The sequence below is a fragment of the Trachemys scripta genome, chromosome 10 (genome assembly GCF_013100865.1).
Source record: "Trachemys scripta elegans isolate TJP31775 chromosome 10, CAS_Tse_1.0, whole genome shotgun sequence".
NCBI lineage: Eukaryota > Metazoa > Chordata > Testudines > Emydidae > Trachemys > Trachemys scripta.
In genome coordinates this window covers 76,048,349-76,062,313 of record NC_048307.1, presented here as the reverse complement: position 1 = coordinate 76,062,313, position 13,965 = coordinate 76,048,349, and positions in this window count along the sequence as shown.

The following is a 13,965-nucleotide window of genomic DNA, read 5'->3' as shown; positions in this document are numbered from 1 at the left end:
GGGCGAGCAATGTGCTGGCCGTGGCTTCTCGCCGCCCCCATTGGCCCGGGACGGCGAACCGCGGCCAGTGGGGGCCACGATTGGCCGAACCTGCCACGTCAGCAGGTAAATAAAACTGGCCCGGCCCGCCAGGGTGCTTACCCTGGCGAGCCGCGTGCCGAACGCTGCCGACCCCTGTACTATGGTAATAGACTGTATTTGTTATGTTCACTGCATACACACAGAGAAGTTAGATTAAAAACATCAAATACCCTTGCTGGAAGATTGCAACATAACACTACTTCTGTTCTTATACAGTCAGGTAGAACGATACACGGTAACCAAAAAGAGAGAGAAAAAGCAGGCTGCTTCCTATGCCAGATACATACAAGTCACCCAATTTTTTTCGAAGCTGTTTTTTTCCCACACTGCCTGTGATTGCACGCTTCACTACAGAGCCCCCCAGCCTTCACGCAAGAGAAGACCAGGACCAGGCACCCTGCTCCCCTTCCCCCTGCACACACACTTAAAGTGACAGCCCTTCCAACACAGTCTTCAATACACCACAATATTTGCATTGTTCAGAAAGTCGGGTGAGGAACAAGTATTGTGTTTAAAAGGACTGATGGGACAAAAACGGGGAAGAACCTCACATTCCTTCCCCCCCCCATCACCTCGTGTATTGTACCTAGAACATTGGATATTTCACTGCTTGGCTTCCCTTTTCTTTTATGTTAATCTAAACAAATACCATTGGAAAAACTTCTGAGATCTTATCAAATGACACCCATATACATATGTGGCAATTTTTGTTGTTTGTTCCAGATTTGTTTCAAATTTCCAGGGAGTTAAGGATAGATTCTCCCTCTGTGCATCTCAATCTGATTGTAATGCCTTAAAATTGAAGACTTCCATAGATTCATAAATGCTAAGGCCAGAAGGAACCATTATGATCATCCATTCGGACCTCCTGTATTGCAGAGGCCATAGCATTTCACCTAGTGATTCCTGACTGTGTCTTATAGTATTCTCTGGGGATCTTTATCTTGGGGACCATGACTCCCTTCTTCATAGCAGTACACAAAGCTGACGACTACGGCCCATTTAGCTGAGAACCGCAATCACTGGAGTCAACTTCTCAAAAACAGCAAAGGCACTGACTTTCCTGAAGGACTACTCTGCTACCGGGGAAGTCCACCAAAGTGAAGCCCTTGAGAAACAAACTGCCTCCATCACTCCATCCATAGTTCAGGTGTGTAACTTGTGACTGCAGCCTCCCTCCTACCCCCAGCCAGATAAAATAAGCCACATATTTCGGCTAAGCAGCCCATTGATCCTTCACTGTACGTCTTATGAAAACAGCAAACACGGCTTGATTGATTGAATTTTGTAACTTTCATATCTGAGAAAAAAATTAAACATTTACAAGATCCTGACACTCTCTTTTTCTCTCTGAACTCAACATTGTTTTTAAATAAAGAGTCACTGAAGCAGCAGACCTTCTGGGTCATCCAGGTCAGTTCCCTCTATCAAGCAGGATTTTCCCATACACTCTGACCCTCTCAAGGATTTTATCTCGCCTGTTTTCTGAACACTCCTAATGATCGTGACTCAGCTTCCTCACTAGACAGCTTATTCTACTGCCTATCTCTAATTGCTCTTATGGTTAAGGAGGGTTTTTTTTTCCCTTGTGGTCAATGTGAATTTTCCCAATCTTATTTTTAGATCATTCCTCTCACTTTAACCCTCCTGAGGAAACACAGTCCTTTCCCTCCCATCTACTAATACCTCGCAAGCATGTGCACACTGTTGTCATATCCCCTTAATTTATCAAGGATGAGTGAGTAAACTGTATTCAGTTAAGGGACCAATGAAAATACTAGCAGCAGAAATATTTCCACACCGGTGGTTCCTGCAGGGGGGCTCCCCTGAAGATGGCTCTATGTGGAAAGAGGAGTGGACCTATCTCACTGCTAAACCTCTGCCCCCTGAAGAATCAGAATGGAAAAGGGAGCGAATGTCAGAGGAAAGTAGATAAAAGACCACTGACTAATGAATCTCAGACCTCAGGAACTCTGCTCAAGGGGGTGCTGGGAACACTTGGTGAGCCTTTGGGGTAGTCAGGGACCAGTCAGTCTCCAGTTGTCCCAAGACCATGATTGTCTTCTCATTTTTCTGGCTCTAGAATCCAGAGGGGAGAGTCTGCAGAGCTCTCAGGTCAGCAGCTGGGGCCATGGTTTTCTCTTTAACTTCTCTTGGTGATGAAATAGTTGGCCATTAGTAACTCAAATATCCGTGGCACACATGGCTAAAAGCACTGATTAACAATAGGGCGGAGAACAGCAGACAAGTGGATTGGACAGCTGACTACCTGAACATTAATGTTGTTTCATCACATATCAGGTCCTTATCTTTTCAGTTTTAACAGTCTCTAGTTTTCATTGTTAAACAGGCAGGGATCCAGAAAAGGTCCATGAAAACTGGGGATGGGCCAACAGTCTCACGCTGAAAATATGTGAGCAAGGTTTGAAAGTTTAATTTGAGTGTCCACATTACTGGGTTCAGTTCTACTTTGGAGACTCCCCGGGGGATAAAGAGGAACATAAAAATGATTTGATGGAGAAAAAGGTTAAAATGAAGTCAGGAGGCCAGATGTGAGGAAAAAAACAGTAGAGAAAAATACTGGGGAAAAGAAAAGTATCATACTGTATATGGGTGTTTAGAGTAGCCACTTAAGTGAACTTTGTCATGAGTTGTTTCTTCTAACCCTAATTTAGGTGCCAGTTCAGGAAAGTACTTAAGCATATGGGTAACTTAAGTATATGAGTAGTACCCCTAAAGTCGATTAGTGAGGATCATATTTAAGTACCTTGCTGAATTGGGACCACATAGCACAGGCTCTCCTTCATCTAGAAAAACATCTGTGAAAATCCCCTTGATAAAAACCTGGTTGTAAATTACAAGGTAGTGGAAGAGGTTTTTTTGAGCTGGAAGGTTCATAAAGGCAAACTAACTTTGCAATCTCCCCCAAAAGTCTGAGAGATTTACAAAATCTGCAGGACAAAGAGCAGGACATCCTCTTGTTCTTAATTTTTTGTAAAAGTTGGAGGTATCGACTTTATACAAATGGAGTGAATGCTCTGCTACTTAGGTAATCAGCATAGGAATGTGTGCAAATGGCGTTTATGAATGGCAGTGGTTTTCAACCAACGGTCCGCGGATCCCTGGGAGTTCGCAGACTATGTCTAAGGAGTCCATGAAAGGTTGTCGTTACCATAGAACAATGGTTTTCAACCTGTGGTTCTCGGATCCCAGGGGGTCCACAGGCTATGTCTAAGATTTCCAAAGAGGTCTGCACCTCCATTTGAAATAATGTAGGGATCTACAACTGAAAAAAGGTTGAAAACCGCTGTTGGATGGCGATAAGAAAACAGTAACAGGCTTGGGGTTTTCTTTAAAAAAGGAAACATTTTCTTAGTCTTGAGAGTCTATGGGGAAAAAAATAAGGAACAAATATTTGAAGGGGGGAAAGGGGCATAAGCTTCTCCATGGTCACTAAAGGAGATGAGGGCAGAGTTGTAACAGACTTACTGAAGTGAACAACCTTGATCTGACCAAAAGGAGTCATTTACTTTTAGGTACTCCCCAAAGGTTTTATTCCTTTTGGCGGCTAGGCCAGGAGTGTCAGCCGTGTTGAGATGGGGCACCCTGGAAAGTGCAGAGCTGAAAGCCAGCAAACAGGTTCCGCATGACTGCTATTAGGTCTAGGAGACTCCACAGAGACCTGAACTCTTTGACCAGATAGGTGTGAACCAAAGAGGGGACCGGGTCATAGCTTTTCAAAGTTTTCTTTGCTTTACAAAGGCTTCCCCCGCCCCTACATAGCTCCAATGGCTACAAACCTTCAGTCTGAAAAGAGAGGAAATTAAAACAAAAAATAGAAGCACTTTCTCTTTGCAAATAAACAACAACAGAGGAAGGCCCTGCAGGGGAATTGAAGGCTTTGCTCTGACTGACTTAGCCCACTTTTATGGGCATTAACTAAAGCCAAAACAATAATGAAACTGGTGTGAATGTTTTGTTGTTTGGTGTTGTTGTTGCATGCAGCAGATCTCTCTGAACCTTAGGTTTGTGAGTTGGGAGCTCTTTTGGGAAGGGATTCTCTCTCACTGTGCATATGCGCAGCACCTGGCACAATAAGCCTCGATGTCGACTGAGGCCTCTACTCCACACTGTAATGCAAATCATTGGTGAGAATGAATTGAAAATCGTGTCCTAGTCCTCCAGGCACCAAGCTGAATGGGTGGGAATTTGGAGCGGGGTGGGGAGAGAAAGGCAGGGACATGACAAAATTCACAAACAGAATTCACCCAGTTTGTGGGACAGGTCCACGGTTGCTATTCCAGTTTCTGGGCCCTTGACCTCAATTGGGGCTTCTAGGCACTAACATAATACAAATTATAAATAATAGCAATTGCACTCTGACAGCTTAATAAATGCAACAGTGCTATGGTCCTGCAGCAGATGCCTGCAGCTCAACTCCTAGAGGAGCTGTTTCATTCATGGTTATTTATATATATATATATATAAACTGGGATGGGAGGGGTGAGAAGGGGAAGAGATTCCAATTATCAGACAATAGGAGTGAAGTCAATCAAGGAAGAGCATTCTCTCTCCCTCCCCAAAACAGCGAGGGTGGCACTGCCTCTAGTTTTCAGATTGCAACATGTGATGCAAAGCAACAGTTCAGCTTTCTACATTACTAATAAAAAGGTTACGGCTTCAAGCTATTTTTTTAATTTAGATCTGTTGTTTGGTAATTGGAATAAACATTCAAATTTGAGCATCAAATTTCTCATTAGTTTCACATCAATACCTATGCTGAAACTATGGATCAGTGAACTGAGTTTCTCACTGCCCAAGTGAATTCATTAATCATTCTCTCCAAAGATGGGTCTATAAGCAGACAGCTGTTCTAAGCAGCTGTCTTCTGGTAAAACTCCTAACGTACCTACTGTTAAAAAAAAACTTTTCAGCAGTCTGCTATTGTCTTAATGGGAAGATCTACCCGGTATTGACAGGTCTGGTAAGAAGGAACTGGATCTCCACTCAACAATGCATTCCAATTTGTAAATGGTCACTTTATGGTTACAGATAGAAAGTTTTAAAACCATTCAGACTTAGTTACCACTTCTTATCTGGGGTATCATGAAGAAGAAGAAATACAAAACCGAATGCTGCAAGTCCCAGACGGATGCATTCAGTGAACAAATATAACCTCAAACCAAATACAGATGAGTGTTCCCACTCACTCAAAAGCACATGGGCTTGGTTCCTCACCCTGCCCCCTGTTCTTCTAATAATAGATATTTAGATTTATTTTCATATACCTTGATGGGCTGGAGCTACTTGGACAGATTAGAGTCCACAGTAGTCTCCTATTTTCCATTACAATCTAAGCAAGTGCTTAGGTAATCGGAGCTTATCCTTTTTAAATATATGCAATCAGGAAATTTGAGACCGCCTTGATGGACCATATAATATTTCCTTTAGAAGCTCCCTGATATGCCAGCGTCTACAAGTTCAGCCATACAACAATGATCTCACTGGGTACCCTTTCTCTAGCAGCGTCACACACTTAGAAGTAAGATGAGACCATGGTAATTTTCTTTGAAAAAATATATAAACAAGGACTTCTGGACTGACCTTGTCCAAACCAAGCCCACAGACAGAAAAAATAATGTTTCAAAATGCCTTATAATGCCATGCAAAATGGCTAAACCTTTCCCTCTCGTTAAAACTGATATTTTGTGTGTTTGATCTGAGGTGAAGTTTAAATATACTACTGAAATATAGGTTTTTTCCATTTAAAAAAATGCCAAAGTTCTAATTCTTTGGCAAAACTGTAGATTTGCTTAAAGTGGAAATTTGCTATATCAGTAGAGAGATTTCATCACTTCTGTATGACCAAAAAAAAAAAAAAAAGGCTTTTTGTTGTGAAGTAAGTTTCCTGTCTGAATAAAGAGCTTAGTAGTTACAAAATAAATAAATCAAATAAGAATTAAACCAATGAATCATTATGCAAACATATAAATCCACATTAATCTCTATAGAGATTTGGCCAAATCCTGATCCTAGTGAAGTCAGTGTGAAAACTCCTATTGACTGGAGTGCAATTTGGCCCTTAATTTGAAAGAACTGGGGGGTGTGTGTGTGCTTTTCTTTCTTTTGAAGCATCAGACAGTGTTAACAGTCAGAAGCAGCATACTGAACTAACTGGGCCAGTGCTCTCATCACATGCAGATTCCAAATACTATTAGTTTTCCAACTTTTAAAATGTTTTTTGTTTTTGTAGCTTTTTAAAAATGTGATCTTTCATCAAATCAGTAGCACTATATGTATATATTGGTATTATGCCCAGCACGTATGGTTCAGAATCCGAACAAACTAATGGTGTTTGAGAATCAGTACTCTCATCTCAAAATTAGGCCTGGTCTACACCTAAAAACTAGATCCACCTAGCTATGTCGCTCCGGGCTGTGAAAAATTTTGCACCCAGTGTGACATAATTAGGTCAACCTAACCCCTCACTATACATGCAGCTAGGTCAGTGTTTCTCAAACAGGGGTTATTGCTAGTGTAGGGAAAGCCTAGCCAGTTTCTTTACCAGCCCCATCTGATTGCAGCTCCCACTGGCTATGGTTGGCTGCTCCAGGGCAATGGGAGCTGCTGGATGAAACAGTGCATTTAATCTATAGGGTATATATATGGAGATATACCCATCTCACAGAACTAGAAGGGACCCTGAAAGGTCATGGGCTCCAGCCCCCTGCCTTCACTAGGCAGGACCAAGTATTGCTTTTGTCCCAGATCCCTAAGTGGCCCCCTCAAGAATTGAACTCACAACCCTGGGTTTAGCAGGCCAATGCTCAAACAACTGAACTATTCCTCCTCCACAACACCTACTTATACCTTTGTTGATACATGTACTTTGCTCACATTTCTGTGCCTAAAAGGGAACGCATATTTCATTACGACAGAGCCAACTCCTGACTTAGTTCTAAATGAGAACTTTACCTGAGTAAGTACTGACTAAAAATTGAGAAAGGACCTCAGGATTCCACTCATATATTCCACATCACGATAGGAGATGAACTTGACCCAATACCCCAAATCCAATCACTCATCACTGCTAACCCCCTTAAATGTGGAAGAAATTTGGAACCCAGGTCTCTCTATAATTAACTTTTCCCCTCATATAAAATAAATATTGTACGAGATTATTATACTTAAATATAACACAGCTGTTTAGACATTATACATCTTCTTTTTAATATTAAAACTCATTACTATTTACTTAATTTGTAAGACTTATAGTAGAAAATTAGCACTTAAAGTTAAACCTCACTCAACCAGTGGAAGCCCAAGTAATGCTGGTTTCTATTACAGAATATGAGATCCAAATGAAAATTGCTGGGTCTGAGCCTTATGTGAAAAGATCAGTGGTCTTTGTAGGCAGGGCACTAAATACTAGGCCAAACCTACAGTGTGGAAGGGTTTGACTGAAGCCTACAAAGACCAGAACGTAGTAGTTTAGCTGAGGGCACTCACAAGAGCATGTGGCCATTTAAGGATCACTTCTCAGTTCAATGTAATCAATGGAAAAACTCTCATTAACTTCAAACAGCCAAATTCTGACACCTTAACTCATATTGAATAGATCCTACACCATCAGCAGTCCCACTAAAGTCAGTAGAAATATACATAGAGTAAAAGCTACTGAACTCGAATACGTATATCATAATCTGACCCAAGGGGATTAGGTTTGGGTGTATATACTATATATGATGCAATTCTAGACACAATGGGGGTGAGAGAAGGCTAACATTACCCCATTTTCCGTGTTACATTCCATATACGTATTTAGGTCATAAAGGGAAGTCCAGGCCTCCTTCAGTGCTGATATTATCAATTACCTTTGGGACAAATCACTAAATTTTTAAAAAAGAAAAAATACTTTAATTGTCATCAAATTCCTATTAAAGTAATAATTTGTAAAAAAAAAATAATAATAATAACTTGACCAAAGAGTAAAGCAGTGGTAAAATGTGAGCAGTGGTTTCCTGAATGAGGTCAAAATAATTTTCAAGAGCCTTAGCTTTAAAAACAGCCACTTGTAAAAGTGTAGACCAGGGGTCGGCAACCTTTGGCACGTGGCTCGCCAGGGTAAGTCTCAGGCCAATGGGGGCAGAGGGAAGCGGTGTGGGCGAGGGATGTGCTGGCCACGGCTTCCCGTCGCCCCTATTGGCCCGGGACGGTGAACCGCGGCCAGTGAGGGCCGCGATCGGCCGAACCTGCCGTATCAGCAGGTAAATAAACTGGTGCTTACCCTGGTGAGCCGCATGCCAAAGGTTGCCGGCCCCTGGTGTAGACAGATTTGGGGAAATAATATACAGTAGCCACCCTGACATTTTTCAAGGGGTTGGGAGCTGACATTTTAGGTACTTTAACAGATTATTAATTAATTCCTGTTAGTGATTCAAGAGCAAAATTCTCCCATTGCTTCTTATTACCAAAGGGAGTCCTGGGATGGGACTATGGGATTTTTTTTTAATGGATCAAGTAGAATCATTGGCCAGTTTTATTTTGTTTCAATATTTCCCTGATTAAAAATAGCCCCTTCCTTCATTCCCTGTGGTTCTTTTGTCTCTTTGGGAGAAAAAGCGTTTCCATGGCAGAACCATTGCTCAGCACGTGAACAGAACACACACTAACACGGCTCTTCCCAGTTAGGGAATCCAAACTCCATCTTAAAAGCACAGGACAAGGAGTGGGCTGCCAAATCAGCTAGAAGTTATGACACTTTCCTAGCTCACAAAATTCTTCCAATATCATTCCCCACAGTCATCTCCTTCCACCCAGTTCTCAGACCTTTCCCTCCCCTTGTCTCCTCCATCAAATGTGTGGTATAATTACAATTTATCATTTGTATTACTGTAGTGTTTAGAGGTACCAAAGAAGACCAGCGCCCCATTGTGCTAGGTGCTGTACAAACACATGATAAAAAAAACATGGTCAAAGAGCTTATACTCTAAGTAGACTAAAGAAAAGAAGTATTATTATTCCCATTTTACAGATGGAAAGCTCAGGCTTGGAGAGATTGACTTGCCTAAGGTCACTCAGGATGTTTATGGCAGCATTAGGAATTGAACTAAGATCTCCTGAAGGCCTGGCCACCACCTTAACCACAAGACCATCCTTTCTATTGGAAGCCTGCCTTAAATTCCCATCCATGACTTTGCACCAGGTTTCACAAAACCTAGGATCAACTTTGCTTCCAACAGAGCTCTAAACTGAATATGACTCCAAGTCTTGGACATAGAGGAATTTCCCTTATGGGGCAGAGAGTGTACCCTAGTGTAATGGCACTGCACATGCATGCTTTTATGCCCATACATAAGCAACCCTGAGTGAGGAAAAAGAGGGGCTGGGGGAAGGAATTTCAATATCCTTCATTGTCAGCCTTCAAGCTAATGAACTTTACAACTAGAAAATAAAAATAAGAACAAGTAAAATTGTATTTTTGAAAGGAAAGAAAGTGTATCATAGCAATATACTAATCCTATAATTCCTTAGGGAAGCAAATAACCTTTTCTCTTGATATAGGCATCGGGCATTGATCTGTCACACTGTTTGTTCTAGCAGAGCTCCCAGAGGTGCATTCAGTTTTTGAAACGTTAAGGCTAGTTCATTAGCCGTCCCTAGCTCGTTTCTCTGAGAGAATCAAGATAATACTGTGGTTAGTTAATGGCTTTCTCTTGTTTCCCCTAGAGCCCGCCTGTCTGAAGCCTGCAGGCCCAAGACGCTTTCTTTCCCCCTTCCTTTCACTATTAGTCACAGCTGGTAAGGCTCACAGAAGCCTAGACTGTTTGAAAACAGTCAGACCGCACAAACGTTTGAGTGTCTCTGCTGCAAACAACAAACTTGGTCCATGTTGCCATGATGGGGGACTCCTGCTTCTACAGTATTGGAATGAAGAAGGCAGGGCTGGGGGAATCCTGAATATTTCATTGTGAATGTCTCTTATTGAACAACCACCACCAAAACATAAAAATAAAAAAGGAGAGGAGAAACCCTCTCTGAAGGAACTGATGATCTACAGTATTTCCTGGAAGGTGGGGGAAACAATCAGCTAACTTTTAAGCAGAGCTCATGTCTCCAGGATTAGCCATGTGTGCAGGAGATGAAGATGATGCCATTCGTCCTGCTCTCAGTGTCTATTGTTCAGCATCACGGTTTAGTGGTTGAATACTCACAAGCAGCGACCTCTCCCAAGAGCCACCCCACTAGCTGTTCCTAATGGATGTTCACCAGCACTATGCTTTGCTTTATGTTTTTAACACATTTTGTCCTCACCATTCTCATGTAATTGCTGAAACAAAACAAGACAAGTACAGTTGTTCCAGCTAAGCAGCATCACTAGGATAAGTGCATTGCTCACTAGGTTTGGCTTTACAATGCATTGATTTCTTTTGTTTAGTGCATTTTTAAAAAAAAAAAACTAGTATCTGGTTCTCATGAAAATGAGATACAGACCATGCTGGCTACGGTCAAATTTTTCCAGGCAGACACTATCCAAGTTTCCTTTAGACAGTAATTTTATTAATGTACATCAAAACTGATCTGCTATCCCCTGCTATTCCAATGCCTTTCTCCCTATCTAGGTGTAGATTCAGTCTGTGCTCATCACCATGTTACCCGAGTTGCTATGGAGCTGAAAAGGTCAGTCATGTATGCAGTGTAGTTTAGCTGTGTTGGTCCCAGGATATTAGAAAGACATGGTGGGTTAGGTAATATCTTCTGTTGGTGAGAGAAACAAGCTTTCGACCCGTCCCCACACCTCTAGTTGTCACCTATCATCCAACAATGGAATCCATATTAAGTATCATCAAACAACTATAACCCATACTTGATGGTGACTCCACCCTGAAAGAAATATTTCCTGAACCCCCTCTTCTGGCCTTCAAACAACCCCCCAACGGCCAACCTCATCATCAGAAGCAAGCTCCCCACAGACCAGGACACACCAGCTCAAAGCAGCACCAGACCCTGCCAGAACAACAGATGCAAAATCTGCAGACATCTCCACTGCTACAGTGATCAACATTCCCTCCTCCCAACACACCTTTCAAGATCCATGGATCCTACACATGCTTATCACAACATGTACTTTGCCTCATCCAGTGCACTAAATCTCCTAATAACTACTTGGGTGAAACCCAGACAATCACTACGCTCCCAAAAGAACTCACACAGGAAAACACCCTATCCCCTATGGATGAACACTTTTCACAAAGCGATCACTCTATATCTGACCTATCAGTCCTCATTCTCAACGGAAATATGCACAACACTTTCAAAAGACAATCCTGGAGCTTAAATTCATTAGTCTGCTACACACTAAAAATTATGGACTGAACAGACTGTATTTATGGCTTATTACAACATTCCGTAAACCACTAACCTCCTTTTTTTGTCCTATGACTGCAGAGGTGTTAACGGGCCACACTACCTTGAATGGTCCCTTACAATATGTGCTAACTGCTTATGCTAAACACAGGTTCGGCTGATCGTGGCTCCCACTGGTCACAGTTCACCGTTCGAGGCCAATGGGGGCTGCGGGAGGCGGCAGCCAGCACATCCCTCGGCCCGCACCACTTCCTGCAGCTCCCATTGGCCTGGAGCGGCAAACTGCGGCCAGTGGGAACCACGATCAGCCGAACCTGTGGACATCGCAGGTAAACAAACTGGCCCAGCCCACCGGGGGCTTACTCTGACGGGCCGCGTGCCAAAGGTTGCCGATCCCTGTGCTAAACAATCTGTTCCACCTTGTGTTTTGCTGTGATGCTGGAAATTCCTTTCCCAGACCCGAAGCAGAGCTCTGTGTGGCTGGAAAACTTGTCTCTCTCATTTCCAGTCATTAAAGACTGGTGACGTTTTTCTCTATCTAGGTTTTTGTTTGTTTGCAGACACTGAGGCCTGATCTACACTGGGGGTGGAGGGGGGAGATTGATCTAAGTTACGCAACTTCAGCTATGTGAAGAACGTAGCTGAAATCGACATACTTAGATCTACTTACCGCGGTGTCTTCACTGCGGTAAGTCAACGACTGACGCTCCCCAGTCGACTCCGCCTGCACCTCTCGCTCCAGTGGAGTACTGGAGTCGATGGGAGAGCGCTCGGCTGTTGATTTATCGCGTCTAGACTAGACATCATAAATTGACCCCCGCTGGATCAATCGCTGCCCGTCAATCCAGAGGGTAATGTAGACAAGCGCTGAAGGGAATAAGAAGGCTCCTGCATGGCTCAAACTTAACAGACAGCTGAAGAAAGCTGCCAAACCCTCTGAGCCTGAGGACTAAGTGGGGCCACCCAGAGATGACCTGCAATTCTTGATGGTGGAGGGGCACAGTTTAAAGGTTGGGGGAAGAGCACATGACTGGCCTCTTTCCCACTCCCCCAACCTCCCACACCCACTCAAAGCTCAGAAAAGGATTTGATGTTGATAGTGGATCATAAACTAAATATGAGTCAACAATGTAATACTGTTGCAGGGGGAGGGGAAGAGCAAACATCACTATGGGTTTATTAGCAGAAGTGTTGTAAGGAAGACACAAAAAGTAATTCTTCCACTCAACTCTGCACTGATAAGGCCTCAACTGGAGTACCGTGCCCAGTTCTGGGCACCACACTTCAGAAAAGATGTAGACAAATTGGAGAAAGTCCAGAGGAGAGCAACAAAAATGATTAAAAGTCTAGAAAACATGACCTACAAAGAAAGACTGAAAAAAATGATTTTGTTTAGTCTGGAGAAGAGAAGACTGAGACTATAATAATAGTCTTCATGTAGATTGTTATAAAGAGGAAGGTGATAAATTGTTCTTCTTATTTACTGAGAACAGGACAAGAAGTAATGGGCTTAAATTGCAACAAGGGCAATTTAGATTAGACATTAGGAAAAACTCCCTAATCATAAGGGCAGTTAGCCACTAGAACAAATTACCTAGGGAGGCCGTGGAATCTCCATCATTAGAGGTTTTTATGAACAGGTTAGACACACACCTGTCAGGGATGGTCTAGATAATAATTAGTTCTGCCTCAGTGCAGGGGCTGGGATGAGATGACCTATTGACAGTCCTTCCAGTCCTACATATCTATGATTCTATGTACCATGACCTCTATACCAGCATTTACACATTAAAATGTTCAATAAAAAAGTCACCTGAAAAGAAAAAGAGAAGATCTGAAGGTCTTTCCTGGAAGATTCCTTGGCTAACTAGAGAATTAGAGGTCTCAGCTGAAGGGGTGGAGATGTTGAGTCTAACAAAAAAACTTGTCAACCAAGGCTTCTGACAAAAAACAAACAAACGAAAAAAAAACCCCAAACAAAGAAAACCCACACCAGTTTTAAACGGTCTGAATAAAATCTTTTTTCTCCTCTTGATTGCTCAGGTTTTCCTCTTTTGTGATGTCTTCTTCTTACAAGTTCTCCAATTATCCACAGAGTCTTCCAGCAAAGAAACAGGGTGGGAGGAAGTAACAGCAGCAAAGCAATAAGCAACCCGCCTCAAAACATATTTGTTAAAAAACAAACAAAACGGGAAAACATTTTCCCCATTTACAGATAATATGCCTGCTTCTCAGAAATTCACATCAGGAAATGCTTTTGCAATGAATTAGGCGATAATGTAGTTAAATAGCATTATATTGTTTTGCTTTACATATTTCTGCTCATTGTAAATTCTACCACTATCTTTAGTGTCTATTTAAACAAACAACAAACTAGTAGGGAAAGCTGAGCCCATAGCTCAATAAATTAGCTATTTACCCCTGCAGGCTCGGTTTCATAGCCAGTTTATATTACAAATGTTAGGATTCATGCCAACCTCTTTGGCCTATTTATCAGCTTCTCACAGAAATGTGTCA